Here is a 16,065-nt window from a genome sequence, read left to right as displayed (position 1 = left end):
GTGGGAGGCAATTTGCAACACACATGATGTTGCGGAAAGAAACACGCAAAGAAGACACGCGTCACACAGAGCAGACGGCGGATCGTTCCGTGTGCGACCCTCCGGATGAGAGCAAGCGTTTTCCTTCTTTTATTTGTTTTCTTTGGCTTTTTTCTTTTCTATTTCAAAAAGTTCCTTTTAAAAATGTTCGTAAACTCTAAAATTGTTTGTGATTCCAAATTCATGTTTTCTATTTTTTTAGTGTATTCAGAAAAGTTTTGAGAATTTCAAAAAATATTAACCTTTTGTAAAAGAAATTGGGAATTGAATAAATGTTCCTGTTTTCGACTTTTTAAAACTTCTGTGTTTTCAAATAATAGTTCACTGGTTCAGAAAATATTCAGATTTTTTTTTCAAAAAATAGTTCACTGATTCAGAAAATATTCAGATTCTTGTAAATAAATTGATTTTTTTCCAATTTTTAAAAATGTTCTGGAATTTTGAAAAAAAACAAACAATATTCCCTTTCATAAAAAAATTCATTTCCGGAAACTAACCGAAATAAAAAAGTGGCTAAAACCGGCTAGTGCAGTGACCGGGCTAGCTTGGAGAATATCATATGGAAACAAACATTCATTGAAAACCAGTGAAAACCACGCGAAAAAGATATTTCAAAGTTCTGAAAAAAATCTTTAAAAAATAACAGATGTTAAGAGGGTGATGTTCTATTGCCATGTGAAATTTCAAATACAAAAACATTACAGGATTTGAGCTATGAAAATAAGAAGATTAGCATTGAATAATGCTGAATAGAAACGTCACTATTCGGGGCTGAATTTATTTTTTCCATAGCTCACATCAAGTATAATGTTTCAACTTGAAATTTTGCATGTCAATAAAACATCACCCTCTTAGCATCCGTATTTTTTCAGATTTTTTTTTACTTTCATACGTGGTTTCCATGAAGTTTTCTCGGAATGTTGGTTCCCATGTGATATTCTCCCGGGCCGGCCATGCAAAGCACCTACACAGGCCCCTTGAAAAAAAATACTCCCTCCGTCTCATAATATAAGATCATTTTGCAAGCTAAAATTGCTTGGAAAACAATCTTATATTATCAATATCTATACCAATGTAAAAAGATCCAAAGGGGCAGATCCAACTGATCTCGGCCATCAAACTAAGTCAATCCAATGATCTAGACTGCTCCAATGGCGAGCGTTCAACGTGTTTAACGTGCAATTAATATCATACCAAATATTGCACTAATCACAAAATTAACACATAAATAATAGCATACCTAAAATTTGCGTGCAATTAATATATTCACTAAATATTAACATGCGTTGCACATGCACATTTACTAGTGGGGATGAAGTAGTATAACTTAAGACTCCCTCCGATCCAAATTAATTGTCGCAACTCTAATAAAAAGTTGTACTAGACATGCGGCAATTAATTTGTATCCAAGGGGGTAATTGTTTCTTAAATGGCTTTATAGCGTCTCTGTCTCCAACACTAAGCGTGATCTGGCAATTGCTTGGTTTCGATTCTTCCTTTCTAATAATAAAAATCTCCCCGGAACGTCGAGTGGCTCACACGTCTACGCCATATGCACTGACATCATTTTTTATGGTTATTACTACTCGACGAGAATCAATGTTGCCTTTTTCCCTTATTGCTTTTCCTCAATCTAGGCTTCTATGACGTTCTATTTTGCTAGTGTGATTCTTTTGTGTGTGCATTGGTGTTAATTGTGTGTATGTATCATAATTATGCAGAGGTCTGATGATATTGTATTGTATATTGTCTAGACGCTTCATTATGAGTGTGTAAAATATATATTTTTAAGAAAAAGAGTAGGGATTGACGCAAAAAAAAAAAATTTCTACCCCGGCGTGTAGCACTAGCCCACACATTAGAGATTCCCTTAGGAGTTAGGAGGCCTCTTAAGTTTTCACTATCAATATGTGACCTGCCCTCTGGTCATCCTTGTTGTTTGCAATGCCATAAAATCAAAATGCATCTAAGTGCCCTAGTTTGCAATGCATACGTTAATTGCATGTGCTAATTAAGCAACCCAAGTGCTTCCCGCGGGGAGAAAAAGGGTCAGGCGCTCGATGCATGATTTCATGCCGACGCCTTACCTGACACTATCATTCAAAAAAAGAATTGTTAATCGGTTGGGAATTCGACCCTATCATCCGTGCTAAGCATCTGTGTTGCATGTTGTGCCCTTAAGGAACACCATCGCGATTTAGGAACTGCACAATAGTGAAAAGAAGCCTAGCTATGGCGTGGCAAAAAATGCCTTGCTGGCGTAGAGACCCAACGTCATCAATATGGCGCCAGTGAAAACAGTTTAGTGATGGCGTTGACAGACACGTCAGCAGTATTTTAGTACTGATGGCGTGCCACCTGGCTAACGCCAGCAATATATTGTATTATCTATGGCGTTTATTGTAAGACAATGCCAACAATTTGTATTTTTCAGCAATAAAGAAAATATACCCTGCTATTAGTATATGTGCAGCCATTTAAACTTCTAATGATACGTCTCAAATCCACAAAAATATACCTAACTATCTCTACTCCTACTCCTAATGTCTCAGTCCGTACATCGTTTCGTTCGCTCGTACCAGAGGCCCACCCCTCGATCCCATCCCACTTCCACCGATTTTTTTGATTTTTTTATTAACCGAGACAATCCCCAAATAAACCCCGCAAAGTCCAAACAATATTAACCGATGACATCCTTTCCAAATAATACTTTCCATACACAACAGGAATAAAATATTAACCGATGGCATCCTTTCCAAACAATATTATCCTTTCCAAATAATACTTTCCATACACAACAGGAATCAAATCGCTCGTACATCACAAACAGATATACAACGCCAATCAATCCTTTCGTTCTTTCCATCTTACACCTTCAATGCCCAAAAATAAAGCGACCAATCATACTCTGTCCATCTCACGCCTTCCATATACAACAACAAACCAATTTTCAAGACGTTTCTGAGCGGGACGGGCGAGGCTGTGTTTCTCCATGCTTCCAGGTCTCGATTTGGGATCCTACCAGTTTGCCATTGGAGCGGGTGGGCGAGGCCTATTTCTTTTAAAGTTTGCCATCGGAGCAGGAGGCACCGGTGCCGCCGCGGCTGCGAGCAACAGGTTAGCACCTACTGTTGTTCGACCGAGTTTAAACCACAGGGCAGTAAGCTGTGCACGCTTCACAATTTGCAACTTTACCTTTGTTGGTGAGCGCCGCAACTTTTCTCATATGTTCTCATATAGTAGCCCCAACTGTTCATTATAGCTCCAACGATGCGCACATTGCCTTCTTATGTACGAGCGAGGAATCGAGCTGTTAGATTTAAGGAAGAAGATGCTATTAGAATCGCAGTATGTAGCAAGGCTCAGATGGAACATGACCTCGCTGTAAAAGAGAGAAATCTCTGCGATTAGAATCTATACTCCCGTTCTTGATATGGAGAAATGCAAGCTTCCATTGTCACAATTTTTATAGATAGCAGAGAGAGGGTGTAAATCACTTCTTTGTAAATCACCTTTTAAGTTCTACAATGCCATATGGAGATATACAGAAGTTCTCAACTGTTTACTAAGAACTCTTTCCTCAAACAGTATGCAAGGGGATGAAAAGGTTACTGCCCTGTTCCTGCGAGCTCACAGATTTTAATGTGGCCCATTAAAACTCCTTGAGCTTCTTGCTGGACGTCGACTTCATCGTTTCTAAAATATCTTCCAGACTTTGATGTTTGTCTCTTCAATGAACTAGGAACCCAGGTAGTGATGCCTCGCTGGGGTATTGGTGAGCATGTGATCAGTTTTCTGCACGTTTTATAACCTGATGAGTGCATTCAACAACATAAATCACTTCATTCCCAGAGGAAAATCAGCAAAACTAAAAAATATTTAAAAAGTAGGAAGGAATAAATCCAACATTTGTTGCATATATATGTTTATTTATCACAAATATTGAGAGTTTAATCTCTGGTGCTTCCTTAGTGCTGAGCCATGGGCTTTTCAAATAGTTGATGTTAATGGGTCTGTGATATTGTATATTAAAGTATGTTAAATATAGTAGACGGTACTTGTTGTTCTGTTTTTCCAATGACAGTTGTCTGTGACAGTGATGTCCTCAAATGACTTGACCCCGTTTGGTTCTCGGTGGGAAAGGGTGAATCTTTATAAGCAACACCGACAGCGACAAATGGAGACAACAAATAACCTCCGACGCCCTCTTGGTGATATCACCAATGTTGATATACTCCCGAGCGAGGGTCCAGGTATATGGAATTTGAACAATATTGGTTTTTAGTAATTTGATTTCAAGATTGCTTTCTTCTAATTTGAATAATCCCTTTCGCAAGCCATGGGATGTGCCCCACAACCATCGAGCGGCCTGTTTATTCGTGAAGCAACAATACCATCTCCCTCAACTATTGAACTCCCCAAAGGGAGTCCAGGTATAACTCATCAGCAAGGTTTAAATGCCTCTGATATTGGTTTTTACTAATTTGAATAATATTTCAGATGCCATTGTATCTGACCCACAACCGTCGAGCGGCCTGGTTATACATGAAGCTACAATCCCCTCTGCTGAAACCATAGAACTCCCCAATGGGAGTCCAGGTATATCTCACGGTCCACTTGCTTGTAATCTGGTTTGTTTTATCATTTATATGTTGTAGCCCTCATGGTGCATGATTGTAGCGGTAAATACGATTAACCTCTAGCTCCAGTCAACCGTGAGATCATTCATCTTGAATGTTCTGGTTCGGATGCTAATGTGTATCTATATGTGTACAATAACAGATCCAGCTACAAGGGCCCGGGATGCCAAGAACGCACGGAGAAGAGCAGCTTATAAAAAGAAAAAAGAAGAAGAAGGGTACCAAGAACAGATCGATAAGTTGAACACACGCAGACGGGAATCTTACCAGAAGAAACAACAGGACACAAGAGAACAAAGAGAAAATATAAATGCACAGAGGCGAGCAGCTTATCAGAAGAAGACACAAGACGACACAAACACTGGTCATGTCTTATCACAACAGCAAAGAGATATTATAAATGCAAAGAGGCGAGCCACTTACAAGGAGAAGAAGGAACAAATAAACACACAAAGACGTGAGACAGATCAGAAACATCGAGATAGCTTGACACCAGAGCAGAAAGGGGAGATGAGTGCTCAGCGCCGACAGCGGGAGAAAGCTATGCGGAACACCCCGTGTGCTGAATCCATTGCGATGCCTCGTCCTGATTTAGCAACCTCAGCTGCGGCAAGCACATGCAGTCACACCTTCAAAACTTACGGTATTTCTCGCATGTGTACACATCTTTTGTTCGTATGCATTAAACAAATATTTACTTGCTCCGTATCGGTGCAGCCGCCTATAGTTGCAGTACGATGGACGATAATATCGTCATGTTGGGTCCTGCGCAACAATCCCATGGTGAACAAATAGATTATGCTCCTACCGTCACGTCGTCCCCCACATACATTCGCAACACCGAAACCGATGGTAGTTATCCCATCAGCAATCAGCTTTCATTTTTTAATCATTCAACAGTTATTTATGATAATTCAAAAATGTTGCAGGTGCATACCCTAAGTAGAACCTTTGGTGACAGTGCTGTAGATGGCGACCTCATCGAAAACGATGATCACCTAAAAAGTGTCGACCAGCAAACCAGTGATCCGCTAACAATAGCGGATAGTGCAGCTGACGAGCAGAGGCATGAGTCCAGAGCTCGGCTTAGGATGAGAGAGCGAGCTTGCAAGGGAGGTATGGCAGCGAAGAAGCGTCAGGACAAAATTGGCAAGCGAAAATCATGTACGCAGGTGCCACGTGGTGAGAGGAAGGCTCTGCTAGATCGTCGTAATGAAAGCTTTGCAAGTAGGGTGAAGACCCCAACCGCCAGGACCATCTCCATACCGAAAATGAGCTCAACGGGACAACCAACCGTACTTGAAGCACACGGTGCCTCAACCTCATCTAGCACGCCGGAATACACAATCAGGAGTGAAGGTAAGACTCCCATCCTTACTGCCCTTGCGTCCCTTGACACTGAACCCTCATTTATTGATTCGGCACCTGCGCAGACGACATGGACGCTTACCTTACTGGTCTCATGAATGATATTGATAATGCCAACCCTGACAACCTCTTCGACGATGAGTATTACCTGTTTGCTGGTGAAGGTATGTACACCAGCTTGAGCAAGATCCACATGTTGGGAGTATCGCATTAATTAGAAACATTGTTTGCAGGCTCGGCTGCTGATGACATGGAGCACGACGAATTGGAAGACTCAAGTCACAATACCTATGTCGACCATGATCCATTGGACTATGTGTACTCAAACCTCCCCGACAGTACACACATCCTCAAGCACGCCGCGAACTGCGACCACTGCAAGGCCAAGAAGTTTGTGTCCGAGGCCCCGGGATTCTGCTGTCGCAATGGGCAGATCGAGCTTAAGCAACCGGAGCCCATCCCGGAGCTAATGAGGCTTTGGTCTAGCACAGATGCGGACTCTAGGCATTTTCGGGAGAACATACGGTTCTTCAACGGCCACTTCTCCTTCACAACGCTCGGTGTTAGCCTGGATGAAAGCTACACAAACATGAACTCTGGGGTGTACACCTTCCGGGCGCACGGCACCATCTACCACAACGTTCATTCCTTCGGGACAACATCCCGTCCAGAGCATCTACAGTTGTACTTCTACGACGACGACCTAGGCCTAACCCATCGCCAACATGCCACCAAGCAATTAGATCAGAATGTTGTCAGGACGTTAGTGGACATACTCAAGGAAAACCCATACTCCCAGCAGTTTAGGAGTTTGGGTGCCCACAGGGACAACCTCGACGATTACAGGATAGACCTCAACACGGACCAGAGACTAGATCAACGGAAGTATAATAGACCTCTATCATCGGAGGTCGCTGCAATTTGGGTGGAGGGCACTGACCTGGCGAAGAGGTTCGATCGGAGGATTACACTTTGCGGGAACGACAACCAAATGCATAGTATACATGTGACGTCTGGCTCATATGACCCGCTCTATTACCCATTATTCTACCCAAGGGGTGAGCTCGGTTGGCATCCGAAACTACCTAAACGTGATGTCCCTTGGCCGGTTGTGCAACAACCAAGAGGTGGACGTGATGATGATGATGATGATCAGGATGCAGGTAAGCCTTATGCATATTCTGTCGTTTAGATGAATTGAATAGTTCTCGTATGAATTCTAATGTTCGCGTTACTCATCCATATGCAGAGGGGAATAGCAGGTTATGCGTCTCCGTGAGAGACTACTACTGTTACATGTTTCAGACACGACCTGGTATATTTAATCCCATACTCTGTGGAGCACGATTGCTCCAGCAATGGGGGGTGGACATGTACATCAAGATTGAGAGTTGTAGGTTGAAATGGTACAGGAAGAACCAGACAAAGATCCGTGCCGACCTATATAAAGGAGTTGTTGATGCAATTACATCCGGGGAGACCCAAGCAAGCGTTGTTGGAGTAAGGATTGTGCTCCCTGGAACGTACCCAGGTGGCGACCGCGACATGAAACGAAGACATATGGATGCCATGGCAATTGTCCATACCTACGGGAAGCCTGACATCTTCTTGACCATGACCTACAACCCTAACTGGGAAGAGATAACGAATGAGTTGTTTCCTGGTCAGACAGCACAAGACCGACCTGATCTTGTGGCTCGTGTGTTCCATGGCAAGCTAGAGGCTATGAAAGAGATGTTGTTCAAGAAGAATATCCTGGGTGTTGTTGTCGCACATGCATACGTAGTCGAGTTCCAGAAGAGGGGCCTCCCCCACGCACACTTTTTGTTGATCATGGATTCTGCCTATAAGCTTGTCGTTCCGGAGCAGTACGACCGACTCATTTCTGCCGAGCTCCCAGACAAGCAAAAGTATCCTGAACTCCATGCCTTGGTGGTGAAACATATGATGCACGGACCATGTGGTGCTCTCAACCCCAAAAATGTGTGCATGCAACAAAATGAGTGCAAGTGCAGATACCCGCGGCTGTTCAATGAAAACACGGCACAGGGCAAGGACTCATACCCAGTTTATCGTCGTCGAGATGATGGTCGGCAGGCTAAGGTCCGGGGTAAAATGTTGGACAACAGATGGGTTGTGCCATATAACCCTTACCTTCTGCGGATGTTCAATTGCCACATCAACGTTGAGGTTTGCTCCAGCATAAAGGCCGTCAAATACCTTTACAAGTACATATACAAGGGCCATGATAGGGCTTCTTTCAGCATCGATCAGCCCGACACCGATGGAAACATTGATGAGATCAAAAGATACGTAGACGCGAGGTGGGTTACTCCTCCAGAGGCGATGTGGAGGATATTTGGCTTCCCCTTGTGTGCCAATGACCCGCCTGTCCTACAGTTGCCTCTTCATCTCCCGAATATGCACAGGGTGGCATTCAATGAGCAAGCTCACTTGACCGACGTAGTCGCCTCCGAGAATGCTTCCAAATCAATGTTGACAGAGTATTTCAAAGCTAACCAAAACCACCCGTGGGCTAGGAATATATTGTATAAGGATATTCCTGCAAGGTTCACATGGCAGAAGGGTAAGAAGTATTGGAAAGAGCGGGTGGAGCGTTATCAGATAGGTCGAATTGTGTCTGCCAATCCTGCCGAGGGGGAGCGATACTATCTGCGTGTGCTGCTAAACCATGTTGCTGGCAAGACATCCTATGAGGACCTACTCACCGTGGACGGTAGGCTATGCGGGAGCTTTAGAGAGGCTGCCGAAGGTTGGGACTCGTCGAGGCAGATAACACGCTCGACGACCGTCTTACAGAGGCAAAGCAGTGGGCGATGCCATGTTCGCTCAGGAGGCTCTTCGCAACAATTTTGGTGCACTGTGAGCCAGGCGACGTGCGTGGTTTATGGGATAGGCACTTCGAGCCTATGTCTGATGACTATCGGCGATCACACACGTGCCCGATTGAGGTGAAACAGATGGTGTTGCTTGACATCAGGGGTATGTTGCAGTCCATGGGCAAAGACATAGCTGATTTCGCTCTTCCATGCATTGACGATGCGTTCGACCCAACCGAGGCGAGGCCAGAGAAGTGATCGAGGAATCCAACGTCGATTTTGACATCAACGACACTAAATTGGCATCGTCGCTAAACTTGGAGCAAAGGGCTGCATACGACGAGATACTAGCTGCAGTTGAATGCGGTGATGGGGGGTGTTCTTTGTTGATGGCCCGGGAAGTACAGGGAAGACCTTCCTGTACAGGGCGCTACTCGCCAAGGTTCGAAGCGAGGGAAACATCGCTATCGCTACCGCGACATCAGGCGTCGCCGCTTCTATCATGCCTGGAGGTAGGACTGCCCACTCGAGGTTCAAGATCCCATTGAGCTGCGATAACGGCGCCTCATGCACCTTCACGAAGCAGAGTGGGACCGCCAAGCTATTGAGAATGGCCTCATTGATACTATGGGACGAGGCCACCATGACTAAGCGACAGGCGGTCGAGGCACTGGACAACAGCATGCGCGACATCATGGGAAGACGGGACCGACCCTTTGGAGGTAAAACTGTTGTGTTTGGCGGGGACTTCAGGCAGGTGCTTCCGGTCGTCAGGAGGGGGTCCCGGGGTTAGATAATCGATGCAACCCTCCGAAGTTCACATCTCTGGAAGGGTATGCGCCAGCTAAGGCTCGTCACCAACATGAGGGCTCATAATGACACCTGGTTTGCGGATTACTTGCTAAGGGTAGGCAATGGCACCGAGGAAGTTGACGATCAAGGAAACATACGACTCCCTGAAGATATTTGTGTGCCGTCTACAGGCGAGGGTGATGACCTGGAGAAGCTGATTGACCATGTGTTTCCAAGACTACATGACAACATGTCCGATCCGAATTACATGACTTCTCGCGCAATCCTCTCCACCACGAACGACAACGTCGACAAGATAAACATACGCATGGTAGAACGTTTTCGGGGAGAAGAAGTAATCTACCATAGCTTTGACAGTGCAGAGGACGACCCATATGGCTACTACGCTCCCGAGTTCCTTAATGGATTGACTCCCAACGGTCTGCCTCCGCATGCACTCAAACTGAAGCTCAACTGCACTGTCATACTTCTAAGGAACATTGATCCGGCTAATGGTCTGTGTAACGGGACGAGGCTTGTGGTGCGAGGTTTCGAGAGGAACGCCATCGACGCAGAAATCGTGATTGGACAACATGCGGGTAGGAGGGTTTTCCTTCCTCGAATACCCCTATGCCTGTCTGACAACGACATGTTTCCATTCAAGTTCAAGAGGAAGCAATTTCCTGTAAGGCTTAGCTTTGCTATGACGATTAACAAGGCTCAAGGACTGACGATTCCGATTGTTGGCGTGTACCTACCTAATCCGGTGTTCTCTCATGGTCAACTCTATGTCGCATTGTCTCGATCCACCGCGAAGAGAAACATAAAGATCCTCATTGAGAAGGAGAAGGAGAAGGAGAATGGCAAGAAGCAAAGCAGTAAATCAAAGAAGCAAAAAAACCTGCCTTGTCCTTACAGACCTCGATGAAGAACATCGTCTATAAGGAAGTCCTTACAGGCTGAAGTCCACTCTTAGATATGACAGAGAATTTACTCTTATGCTACATATAATTTGGTGCTCTTCGGTGTTCTTGTATAGTTCTCTATCTTCCGATGTTAGCAATTGAACTTTATTATGTTTATACAACAAGTCAAGTACTAATAATATTGCCTCGAATTTGAGACTTTGCAAGTTGCCAAATTTTGCTGTATGTGACATTATTTTTCGTTTTGCTGGTTTGCTTATGTATATTATTCTTTTGTTGTTTTGTAATCAATCATCTACTACATCTAAACTCAGCTTTGTTTTCCTGCACAAATATTGCACACTGCCCCGGTCACTCCGTTGTTGTAAAACTAAACTCCACTGGAATATATTTCAGTTTTCTCTAAAAAATATAGTTAATTTACAAGTTCTGTAAATTTCATTTCCTGGTGTAAGGTTCAGGCATTGTGAAGTATATGGCATTAACGAAAACATTATTGTGTTCAATCATGTAGGAATTTAAAAGGAAAAGTTGCCATACAAGATTATTAGCAGAGCAAGTTGTTATTTGTATTTCGTAAAAGATCTAATTCAATCGAACAAGTACCCACATGTCCTTGTGATCAACTTTTCATGCAATGAAGACAACCGTCCATGCTCGTAATCTGGTAAAGGGTAGTGTAACAATGGATACAATAGCAGTCTTAATATGCTGACCAGACAATGAAAACTGAACCATATCATAGTATAAGCGTCATGTGAGAGGATCAATATAACATTACTGTTGAAATGAGTAGAGGTGTTTTACCTGTAGACTGTATTTGTACACTGCATAAGATCTGACCCCGGCAAATAGGAGTCCAAATAAAATAACCCACATGAAGCTCCAGCCAACTGAGAAGGCAACATGTTTGGCTGCGAGGATTTTATAAATAGCATTAGGCTAGCACTGGAGTGTGATACCAAATGAAACTGTGACATAGTTTCAGTTGCTAGCTGATAACATTATCAAAAGGTGTATGATTATTAGATTGGTAACAACCAAATTCTTTATCCTGGAATGCTCAATTGATTTCAATAGCTTATATAAGGGAGAAGTCAACAGAGAGCACTTACATAGGTTCCATTGATTTATGTGCATATCATAGGTTCCATTGGTTTCCATCTCTTTCGGGAAGCTGCTCGCTAACTTGTTTCACATAAAATCCCTTCATGAAAAACAAGAATTGTTTAATATAAGATGGAGCAGTACTGTAGTTGGCAATTTCAGAGCATGACTAATGATCCACGACAGTTCTCATGTTGTCAGTAGTCTTTCCGTAATGGCTACATCATCCTTCTTTTGGACCATTACTTGATTGTACTTGAATATCAATTGACAAAAATATGTACCTCTCCCAGTGTATTTGAAACTTAGCGATGATGTTTATTTAGAGCTTTTATTTTAGTTAACTGATAGTATATAATATAGCGTTTTAAATAGTGCACTCTGTTTATAGCATGCTAATCAGTCTCAATCTTACAGAATTAGGATAACTACAAATATATAACGCAGGCTTCATATTAGGATAACTACTGAATTAGGATAACTACAGATATATACAACCTGTACCAGAACAGATACTAATTAAATCAAGCTTGTCCAGGCCAGGCCCTCACACATACTCCTCGTCTGCATCATTCAAGGAAATCTAACAAGCAAAAGCATTGAGTCACATGCAAAATTAATTCAGTAACAACAACTTATGTTTGAGTATGGGCAGCTACGCCGTGGATGACCACAACGGATAGCACCTTATATGTGAATGGTCAGGGACGGATGTATGGCAGAGGAGGGTGCATAGATGCGTCTATGTGCGTACCGAATGGTGAACGGGAAGGGACGACCACTTGCCGTGGCCTTTTGATCGACGACGGGAGGAGCTTCAGGAAGTAGCAGACGCCCCAGTCGAGGAGCCCGCTCTTGCGGGTGCCAAGGCAGCTGTTGTAGCCCCTTGTACGTCGCTGGCGAGTTGGCGTCCCGCTCCTCACCTCGGCTGGCTGCCTGCAGAAGCCACGACATGACCAGCGCACCAGCCGTAGCATCTCAAGGGTCACGCCGTGGTTCACCGCTTAGAAGGACGCCCTCTGCCCGGCAAGCCGTGTCCACAGCACGGCGAGCAGCCGTGCCGGCTGCAGCTGCAACTCTGCCGCCGCATGAGACCGCGCCACATCGCTGCCTACCGCCAGCCCCGCACCCGTCTATGCATCAGCACGCCGCGCACAGGAGACCACGGCCTCCATCACTCGCAATCGGATCCGGAGAGATCCGTCGGGATCCGTCGCCGCCGCCACTGGTCTCGCTTCCAATCGCCACCAACGGCCGCCTTCCACCGCAAACGACGCCGCCGCATCGCCTCTACGCCTCAGGCCGCACCGCCGGATCACGCTGGTGGCCGCCACATGGGAGAGTGAAAGGGGATCGAGACAGAGATAGAGATGGAGAGGCGGAGGAAGAGTGAGGAATGGCAGTGACGTTTTGAGAGAGACTGGGGGCGAGTTGGGATAAGGCTGTTTTTTTTTTGAGTAACGGGGAAAAGGCTGGGTAGGTGAAAAAATAATTTGCTTTGTGTCACTCGTTTCTACTAATATAATTTTTGATAAAGATTTTTATTAATATAATAAATATCAAATATTGTGAATGAAGCTAAAGACATTCTAGATATTGTGCAAGAATTTGTCAAACGCATCAAGTAGATCTTAATTTGCAATAGATTTTTAGTTGGATCATCGCTCTATATGCATACATCGTCAATTTATCTTTTTATTTTATCAATTTATATTGTAACTGAAGTGGACTTCAATTATTATCCTATTGTGTCTGTTTTATCTTATCATTACATGTGAAGTTATGTTTACATAACTCTAGGAAAATATTTTAAAAGCCCGTGACAACGAACGGGCTTTCCCGTACTAATCTTATCTCTACATATGAAGTTTATCATGCCTTATGTCTATATAATTCAAGCAAAAATATTTCAAAAGCCCGTGGCAACGCACGGGCATTCTACTATTAGTATAGTTTTCAGTAACTAGCTTGCTACTACCTAAAAGAAAAAGTTATCCGGTAGCTAGCTACAAGCAAAAGTATCGTCATCTTGTTGGGGAACGCAGTAATTTTAAAAACAAATCTACGATCACGCAAGATCTATCTAGGAGATGCACAGCAACGAGAGGGGAGAGTGTGTCCATGTACCCTCGTAGACCAAAAGCGGAAGCGTTTAGTAACGCGGTTGATTAGTCGAACTTCTTCGCGATCCAACCGATCCAAGTACCGAACGTACGGCACCTCTGCGTACAGCACACGTTCAGCTCGATGACGTCCCTCGTACTCTTAATCCAGTTGAGGCCGAGGGAGAGTTCCGTCAGCACGACGGCATGGCGATGGTGATGATGATATTACCGGCGCAGGGCTTCGCCTAAGCACTACGGCAATATGATCGAGGTGTGTAACTGTGGAGGGGGGCACCGCACACGGCTAAAAAATCAACTTGTGTGTTTGGGGTGCCCCCTGCCTCCGTATATAAAGGAGGGAGAGGGAGAGACAGCCGGCCCTAGGGGGCGCGCCAAGGTGTGGAGTCCTACTAGGACTTCTTACACTAGTAGAAAATAGGGCTTTGGTTCGGGCAGGGCAAGCCCATTAGTCCCGGTTCAGTCACGAACCGGGACCCATGGGGGCATTCGTCCCAGTTCGTTAGCCCAGGGGGGCGGGCGGGGCCTTGTGGGCATTGGTCCCGATTCGTGGGGACCCATTTGTCCCGATTCTAGGCACGAACCGGGACCAATGTGCCTCGCTCCTGGCCCACAACCATTGGTACCGGTTTCGGCCACGAACCGGGACAAATGAGTTGCCTATATATACCCATCGCCACGGCAGAGCACTCCACAGTGCTCTGTTTTTTCTGGCCGGCGAGGGGAGGGCATTTGGGTGCTCTAGCTCACCTCCTATGCACATGAGGTGTTCGATGAAATGTCTAAGCCACACTAGTTAATCTTTCTCCTCTCGAAACTCGACCCCCGAGCTCCATTTTTCCCGAGATTTGTCCAGGTTTAGCGGTCTTTCACGTCCCGTCCCCGTCTTCACCGTCGTCGATCGCCCGCGCCGATCTCGTCGCCGGCACCACCGTGGTGAGCCTCTTGTTCTTATCTTCTTTCTGAAAGAAAAAAATTCTTACTTCAGATAGATACTTGTCTAATTTTCTTACTATTATTATTCCTTGTTATTATATAGTGCGATGGTTTTGGTATCCGCCCTCGTCCTGTCTATGATTCGGATGTGGTATATATTATCTTTTTATAACTATTTGGTTCATTTATTGTTTATGACAATTATGCCGACCAACGTGACATATATTTTATTTATCTAGGAGGTGGTTGAACCGAAAATTCCAACCGACCCTATTGTTGAGAGGTTAAATTTAGTTGAAGAAGTAAACAATTACTTGAAGGAAAAAATAAAAAAAATTGAGGAGGAGAAGATGATATTGGAGTTGCATGTTGCGGATGTCGTCGATGATCACAAGATCAAGATGGATGCAATGTGGTTGAAGATTAGAAAGATTAGAAAATATGCCATTCATACCGAGGCTTGGTATCATTATGCAGTTGGATCAATTGTTACCTTGGTTGCGATTATGATCACATTTCTTGTTGCATTGAAATGTTTTACATAATTTCAATGTATGGTTTAATTAGATGCTCCGGAGAGCTATATGTTGTTCAATGAGAACTATGTATGTACTTTGGTTTTAATGTGATGATGACCTTTTATTAATTTGGTAACTTATCAATTTCAGGGTCTTACAGCTCAAAATAATCAGTAAATGCATGAAAAATAACAAATGAAGTCAGAAAGGGTTGAAAATTGATGATGTGGCTTTGAATGGTGCATTTTGAACACAGAAGAACTCTGGAGTTCAAATAAGTTCAAAAAAAATGAAATCCCTTTGTAACAGATGAGTTTTCGTATGAAACCGTGATACTTCGAAAGAGATTGTCCTTTTTGTACACGAAGTGCATCCAGTTTTTTCCGTAACCCTCTCTACTTTCTTGCACATGCTATGTGGGTCGAATGATGATACCATGCCAACTTTCAACCTTTTCAGAGTTCATTTGAAATGCTTATCAATTTCAGGGTCTTCCAGCTCAAAATAATCAGTAAATGCATGAAAAATAACATATGAAGTCAGAAAGGGTTGAAAATTGATGATGTGGCTTTGAATGGTGCATTTTGAACACAGAAAAACTCTGGAGTTCAAATAAGTTCAAAAAAATGAAATCCCTTTGTAACTAAAATCCCTTTATAAAACTCTAATAGCAAAAGGAATGAACTAAAAAGCTTTTATAAACCTCTAGTATTTTTTAAACTAAAATTATATAAAATTCATGCCACTGAAATTATCAAAGTATTTTCTGTTCAAAA

General features: G+C 43.7%; 1 long non-coding RNA gene across 5 annotated transcripts; it reads right to left on the bottom strand.

The window, feature by feature from the left end:
* Positions 1-2,755: 2,755 nt before the first annotated feature.
* On the bottom strand, positions 2,756-13,141 carry LOC123169174 (uncharacterized). Of its 5 annotated transcripts, none has more exons than XR_006484671.1 (6): positions 12,467-13,141; positions 11,721-11,812; positions 11,413-11,519; positions 11,216-11,269; positions 3,235-3,834; positions 2,756-3,143 (listed from the first exon to the last, which is right to left on the bottom strand). It is a non-coding gene; the product is annotated as an uncharacterized lncRNA (long non-coding RNA). The 5 variants fall into 5 exon arrangements; XR_006484669.1 differs by having other exon boundaries at positions 3,235-3,850; positions 12,467-13,140; XR_006484670.1 differs by lacking the exon at positions 11,216-11,269 and adding an exon at positions 12,211-12,295 and having other exon boundaries at positions 3,235-3,850; positions 12,467-13,139.
* Positions 13,142-16,065: the final 2,924 nt, after the last annotated feature.

This window comes from Triticum aestivum, chromosome 7D, assembly GCF_018294505.1.
Source record: "Triticum aestivum cultivar Chinese Spring chromosome 7D, IWGSC CS RefSeq v2.1, whole genome shotgun sequence".
Taxonomy (NCBI): Eukaryota; Viridiplantae; Streptophyta; class Magnoliopsida; order Poales; family Poaceae; genus Triticum; species Triticum aestivum.
The sequence above is the reverse complement of the archived record's forward strand: the minus strand, read 5'-3'. Positions and strand labels throughout refer to the sequence as shown.